This window comes from Elephantulus edwardii, unplaced genomic scaffold, assembly GCF_000299155.1.
Source record: "Elephantulus edwardii isolate Elephantulus edwardi_28Jun2011 unplaced genomic scaffold, EleEdw1.0 scaffold00073, whole genome shotgun sequence".
NCBI classification, from domain to species: Eukaryota; Metazoa; Chordata; class Mammalia; order Macroscelidea; family Macroscelididae; genus Elephantulus; species Elephantulus edwardii.
The window spans coordinates 16101302-16109364 of NW_006399823.1; positions in this window are offsets into that span (position 1 = coordinate 16101302).

Genomic DNA, 8063 nt, shown 5'->3' on the forward strand with positions numbered 1-8063 from the left:
AGCTGTCAGGGACCTCTCCAGAGGACTGAAGAACAACAACATCAGTCTGAAGACTAAGACGTGCCTGGTCCAGACCATCGTCTTCACAATTGTTTGCTATGTGTCAGAGAGTTGGATGATAGAGAATTGACGCCTTTGAGCTGCGGTGCTAGAGAAGAAGGTTGAATATACCATGGACTGCTAGGACAACAAACAGGCTTGTCCTGGAGAGGGGGAAACTGGGCTGCTCCTTGGAGCCAAGGATTCTGAAGCTTCATCTGACATACTTTGGACATGTTACAAGGAGGGACGGGTCCTTTGAGAGGGACATCGTGTTAGGGAGGGTGGAGGGACAGCACAAGTGAGGAAGACCCTCGATGAGATGGATCAGTTCAGTAACTGGGTTAATGGACATAGGTGTGTTAAAGACAGTAAGATTGGCACAGGATAAAGCAGGGTTTAGGGCCCTTGTACATAGGGTCACTGTAAGCCGCAAGCAACTCAATGGCACATAACAACAACAACCACCTCATTATCGAGGTGCAACTTATAATAAGTTACTTTGCCTCATTCAGACTGTTCCCCTGATCATTAAGTTGATCAGAGGGCTAAACAATAAACACAATAAAACCAAAGAGGAAGACAACTGCTGGAATATGCAGAGCATGTTACAAACCCTGGGGCTAAAGTCTCATGTTGCATTGTGGGGCAGGAACTCTCCCACCACCAGCATATCACTTGCTTCCATGATGACAACACTCTCACCACTCATTGCTGTTGAGTCAGAACTGACTCAGAGCTGATCTTTCTCCCTCAGAGCAATGGGTGGATTTGAATCATCTGTCTTTGTGTCGACAGTGCAACGTCCTACTGATCAGTCCTCCGGAGCTCCTCATCACTATTTACTTTCTGTTTACCACTGATTTTCAGCAGTTTTATTTTTATGTTCTTAGAATGTCTGTTTATGTTTCACTGACTATGCAAAGGCATTTGACTATGTGGATTGCAACAAATTGTGGCTAACCTTGAGGAGAATGGGAATCCCAGAACATTTGATTGTGCTCATTAAAAACCTATATTCAAGTATCCTGAAAAATCTACAACCAGGAGAAGATAAAATAGATGAATGGGACCTTCTAAGAATCAAATCCCTATGCATATCCAAAAACTTCTCCAAAAGGGTAAAAAGGGAAGCCACAGACTGGGAAAAAGTATTTGGTAATGACATGTCAGATAAGGGACTTATATTTAGAATTTATAAAATACTTGAGGACCACAGCAAGATAAAGGTAAATAATCCAATTGAAAAATGGGCAGAGGATATGAACAGACACTTCACCAAAGAAGACATTCAGATGGCCAACAAGCACATGAAGAAATGTTCAAAATCCCTAGCTCTAAGAGAGATGCAAATCAAAACAACTATGAGATATCATTTCACCCCAGTAAGAATAGCAAAAATATAACAGAACAGCAAGCAAGAAATGCTGGCTAGGTTGTGGAGAAACTGGAACCCTTATTCACTGTTGGTGGAAGTGTAAAATGGTGCAACCATTGTGGAAAGTGGTGTGGCGTTTTCTCAAAAAGTTGCAAATAGAGATACCATATGACCCAGAAATTCCACTACTGGGAATATACCCTAAAGAGACCATAATTGCCACCCAAGCAGATATACACACACCCATGTTTATCACGACTTTGTTCACAATAGCAAGGAGTAGAAACAACCTAAGTGCCCATCAACAAACGAATGGATAGAGAAACTGTTGTATATTCACACATTGGAGTACTACACTGCATTGAAAAACAAGGAACTCATGCAATATTATTAAAAATGGGTGACCTTGGAGGATATTATGCTGAGTAAAATATCTCAGTTACAAAAGGACAAATACTGCTTGGTGCCACTGTTGTAGAAAGTGACTGACATCAGGGTTGGGGTAAGAATGAGAAAAATTGCATGATTATGTATACACAGATGAGGGAGAGAACAGTTTAAAAGGGATATATGATAGCATATTATGATTATCACAGGAATCCAAAATTAATGTTGCATAGTGGAGTGCATTTGGGGTGGGGGGTAAGGTCAGGGGTGGGGGCATTGTATACCAATGAAGAAGTTTATCTTTTGCTTTTCAAAGAGAGGAGAAAACTGGTGGGAAAGGGGAAGTGCAACAATGAATGAATGAATGAATGAAAATCCAAAATATCTGTAAATGTTTATTAAAATTAATAAAATAAAATTTAAAAACCCCACACAACCTATATTCAGACCAGGAAACAGTCCGCAGAACAGAGCAAGGACATTGCATAGTTCAAAATCAGGAGAGGAGTGTGTCAGGGATGTGTCCTGCCTCCATATCTTTTCAATCTATATGCAGAACAGATAATTTGTGAGGCTGGGCTTTATGAAGAGGAATGTGGCTTCAGGATTGGAGGAAGACTCATCAATAAACTACGTTATGCAGATGACACAACCTTGCTTGTTGAGGAGGACCTGAAGTGCTTGCTGCAAGTGGTTAAGGACTGTAGTCTTCAAACACTGGGGAAACTTGGCAGCACCCTGACAGATGTAGAAGAGATTAAAGTTAACAATTACAGCTTGCTCGGTTCCACAACCAACACTCTTAGTGCCAGCAGCCAGGAAATCAAAAGACAGATTCCTTTGGGGAAATCTGCTGTCAGGGACCTTTCCAGAGTACTGAGAAGCAAGAGACTAAGGTGCACCTGATCCAGGCCATGGTCTTTGCAATTACTACAGGTAACAGAAGAATCATTATCTTTGAGTTGTGGTGCTGGAGAAGAGTCTTGAACATACCATAGACTTCCAAGAAAACAAACAGGTCACCTTGGAGAGGGTGAAACCAAGTTTCTCCTTGGAGGCTGGGATTTTGAAGCCCCTTACTCTCACATACTTGGGGAATGTGGCCAAGAGGGACCAATCCTTGGAGATGGACATCATCCTTGGAAGGGTAAAGGGACAGTGCAGGAGAGGAAGACTCTGGATGAGATGGATTGATAACGGCATTTGGGGCAATCGGGGTAAGTGTGTCAGAGTCAGTGAGACTGGCTCAGATCAGGGCAGGCTTCAGAGATGTTGTACATAGATGGTCACTATGAGTTACGGGCAACTCGATGGCACATTAACAGCAACAACAGGTTGTTTTTTGTTTGTTTAATTTGTATTATTTCACCTTGGGATTCTTGAATTTGCAGCTGTCTTCTATCATCTGTCAAGAAATCTTTCACACTTAACTCTTGAGATATTCTTTCCATTCCTTCTATTCTTCCCCATTGTGACTTTGATTATGCATATTTTAGACCTTTCCATAATGCCACAAATATCTTAGGTTCTCTTTTTAATTTTCTAGCTTTGCTTTCTATGTTTCAACTTGGGTATCTTCTATTGCACTATCTCCAAAGTCTTTTCTTCATTTGGTCCAAAATACTATTAAATTCTTATTTTGAGGTTTAATTTCAATTATTTCTTTTTTTAGTTCTTGACTTCCAGATAGTTCTTTTATGGAGTCTAGTTCTCTGGTGATATTCTCCATTCTATCATCATTTTTATTGGCCATATTTGTTACTATTATTTCATATCGGTGTTTGATAACTTCAGTATTCTGTCATCTTTGAGTGTATTTTTTTTACTGTTCTCTTGTTATGTTTCTTGCTGTATCTAGTGGTTTTTAATTGAATGTTAGACCTTGTATGTGAAAAGTTGCAGAGACTCTTTGGAGAAAATATAGGTTCTGTCCTTCAATAGGAAGCTATAGTGAAGAGAGGTTACCTTTAGCCAATTAAAGACAGATAATTTTTTTAAAGACAGATACTTTGATGGTAGGTTGTAGTTTAAAAAACATTTACTTCCTTGGCCTATTGGCAAGAAGCTGCACTGAAATCCCAGAGGTACCTGGTTAGAATCCACCAGATGCTCTGCTGGACAAAGAAGGGCAGTCTCCTCCTGTAACAGTCAGATCTGATTTGACAGTACACACACACACACACACACACACACACACACACACAATAAGAAAAACCCCACACAAAAAAGACCCCCATTTACTTCCTTTAATTGATTTTCCTTATAATGTTTTGCTCTTCACAGGTCAAAAATGTGAAGCTTGGGAGTGTATGGGACCACTCATTGTGAGATGGCCAAAAATTACATTCTAGACTTCAGAAATGTTCTCCTTATCATCTTAATCTCTTGCTCTTCTCTGTTAAGGATAAAGCAAAAGCTTTGAAGGAAAATTGTGTCAGACTGACTTCTTTTTTGGCTTCCTTCTTTGCTCTTAAACTCTTATGCTCTGGGCTAATTTGGAAGCCATGGACTGTAGTTTTAATCACTATAGTTCTACTAAATTGCTAAACTTCCATGTTAGAAATTCCCTGTTGTTTCCTGATAGCCATTTCCCCAATTTCCCAATTTCTATTTCCTTGTCAAGAATCAGAAAATACTTACAGAAAATTATGATCACTTCTCTGAAGTTAGTGTCTTTCTGGAATTTTTGTCTTTCCAAGTTCTTTGCCTTGGAAAGATTGCCTTGGCAGGCTTCTAATGCCTTTAAAGAGGTTTCTTTTTTCTTCTTTAAAAAAAATTGTATCTGGCTTTCCTAGATATTTCTGGTGGGAACATTCTGTTTCAAATTAATTCATGTTAGCCAAAAATGTAAAGCTATCAAATTTAGGTACATTTCATTTTATGTTTACCATCTTTCTTATAAATTATATTCAAAAATAAATAATTTTAAACATTCAGAAAAGTTCCCTGAATAATTTGAAGAACTCTCGTATACCTTTCCCAAAGGATACATCTATAAAATCTCTGCAAGAGCCGAATTAGCAAATACTAACACACATAGTTGTTTTCATGAAGTGAAGTTATCAAAATCACTTTTGGATATTTCTTTCTCCAAAATATGCAACTCTCTAATTTGCTCCCTCAATTATAGTAATAATATGATATTAACTTTCTTTTTCTCTCACTTTCATGCAAATGATATAGTTATTTCTTGCTATGAAATTCTTTCAAACCAAGAACTGAGAATACATTGAAATGAAATTCTACTCATCTGTTCAATTTTCTTCTGTTAATATCAATGTGAATTTTATGAGGATAAATTTTGCAGCATGAAAAAATGCCAAATAAATTATATCTTCAACATCAGGAAAAGCTTGACTTGTTCACATGCTCTTTAGGCAACACCAATGATTTTGCATACAAAGAAATAGCTTACTAGTAATATTGTGTTTACATTTCATGGGAAGTGGTATTGTAAAAGAAATGAAAAAATTGTATAAAATGAGAACAAGGTATACTTTTTATGGATAAAGTTCTTACCAAAGGCCATGATTTGTTGTAACTCTTTTTTTTTTTCACGTTTCGCAATTTTATTCAATTTTCTTGTTGTAACTCTTTTTGAAAATGCATTTATAGATGTTAGACCAAGCATTCTTGATGCTTTATCATTAGGTTTAATAATTTTTGGCAGTATATTTTCCAGAAAGTTCTTAAGTAATTCTTCTGTCATACAGCATATAGATAGCAAACACATATGAAAATATTTTCAAACAAACTTTATATGTATTTTTAAATGTTCAAATCATAAGAAGATAGTTTGATGAGTTTTTACAAACTAAACACCCAGTGTAACCAGGACTTCGATCAAGAAATAGAATGTTGTTGGTCCTTCTGAAGTTTTCTTGGCCCACCTTTCCAGTCACAATCTCTTGTAGGGAAACCATATCTTAACTTCTAATATCAAGATATGTCATTTTAGCTATATTATTTTGTGTCATTATGAGACTTTTCTTTTTCAATTTGATAAGGATTATTCATGGCTAAATAATAGTCATAAAACTCTCAGTTTCAGGAGGAACTTCCTCCATCATCAGGATCCATTTCCTGTTCTTTTTTTAAATCTATACTAAAATGTGCATTTAAAGAAATTATAGCATTTGTTCCTTGGAACCACTTTTATTTCATATATAATGTAAAATAATATAGAAAATTTGTGTTATATAATATTATCTTGCTACCGGACTTATTCTGGAGTCTAACTATTTCTATTGCTTGTTTTGAAGAAGCAAGCTGTCATGAAGTATACAGCTTCAGGAATTTATTTCTGCCAACTACCTAAAGAACTTTGAATGTGGATCCTTTAATAGCTGACTCTCTAGATATGAACATAGTCCTGGCCTGTTTGTAGCTTTTCAAAGTCCACACCTGAGCCTTGACTGGATCCCTGAACCACAGAAACTCTGAGATAATAAGTATATTTGGTTTTAAGCATTAAAGTTTTGCTAATTTTTTACATGCAAAAAACTAGTGCACATAAATACTATACATGTTGAAACAACAAATAATACGGCATAACAGAAGGTTTATCAATGAAAAAGAGAAGATGGAATTTTAAAAATTACTCATCTTAGAAAAGGTAAAAAACACAGAAAAGGGATAATATGGCATATAGAAAAACATATCAGGACAATTGAAGACAAGTACTGTTTAAAACGAATATATGATTAGGCATTATACATACATCAACAGTCCAGAATAAAAGGGACATACATAGCAAAGAGTACTGGGGGTAGGGGGAGAAGGAGATAATTGTACAACAATGAATGATTTTTTTAAGTGAACTGAGGGAAGAGAAAGGGATGGCGTAAAAAATGTGCAACAACGAATAAAGAAAATCTTACTTTTCTGTAAACTTGTTGTTAAAATCACAATTAGTTTAAAAAAAATAAATACAACCATATCAATAAGCACCTGCAATGAAAATAGTCAAAAAGCCTCAATTAAAGAGAAAGATAGACATATGAATAAGGTGGTAAAATCCAACTTAATGTTGGCCAAATAAATAAATAAACTTTAAATACAAAGATACAGAAATACAGCAAGTATACTAATCATGTAACATTGAAAATAAGTGTTACAGAGGTAAAAATAGAAATATTTTAGTAAATAGAAATATAAATGTAAGTATTTTTAAAATATTTTTATATTTTAAATATAAATATATTTATATAAATATAAATGAGGGTAAATACTGTGCAAAAAGCGGGAATAAGGAATGTTGTTATGGAACTTTTAAATGGAAAAAAAGTAAAAAAATCTCAAAGTGAATTGTTTTAGGAACAAATTAGAAACTTAAAATCTCAAAAAAATTAGTAAGTTGTTTCATTTTTAAAAAGAGAGGGAAATCATATACATACTTGGACAACACCAAAACAAGAACAATAAAAAAAAGTGTTAGAAAAGCCATTAAAAAAAGCAGATGGAACAAGATATTAGCAATATCACAAAAAAACTGTATGCCAAAATGACAGCAAAAACCACAAACCTACTGATAATTACACAAAATGTGAATGGACAAAATGAACTAATGACGAGGAAAAAGAATAACAGAATGAGTAAAACCCAATGATATGCTATCTACCTGAGAATCCTTAGACACAAGGACAGAGATAGATTAAAAGCCAAAGATAAAAACATATGATGGTGTTGTTGTGCACCCTCGAGTCAGAACTGACTCATAGCTGACCATCCAGAGGGTTTTCAGAGGCATTTAATCACATGGAAGGAGATTGCCCATTCTTCTCCCATGAACCAACTGGTGGCCTCGAACCATATGCCTTTGAGATGGCAGCACAGCTTCTTGCCACTAGGCCACCAGATATATTTCAAGAAAACAGCAGTCAAGAAAGAACAGGAGTGGCCAAGTTAATTTCTGATAAAATATACTTGAAGACAAGAGTCAGCTGCACCCCCATCTGCCAGCCATGCAGACCAGCCGGCAGAGATGGGAGCACCCTGAGGGCCACCCATGAGTTCACACTGAGACCTCCCCTTGTGAAGCCCCCACCCTTACTTATCTTTCTATCTTACTTCCAAGGACCATAAAGCAGAGAAAGGAGGGGTTTGTGGGTCACCTAGACCAGGCAACAGAGTAGAAATCACCCTATAGGCCACCAGAGAGTGCACCCCACCTCTAAGGATGTGGACCAGCCAGCAGAGAGGAAAGTACCTTGCAGGTTGCCCATAAATCCATTCTCCCCCTGCCTTCCCACTGCCTGTA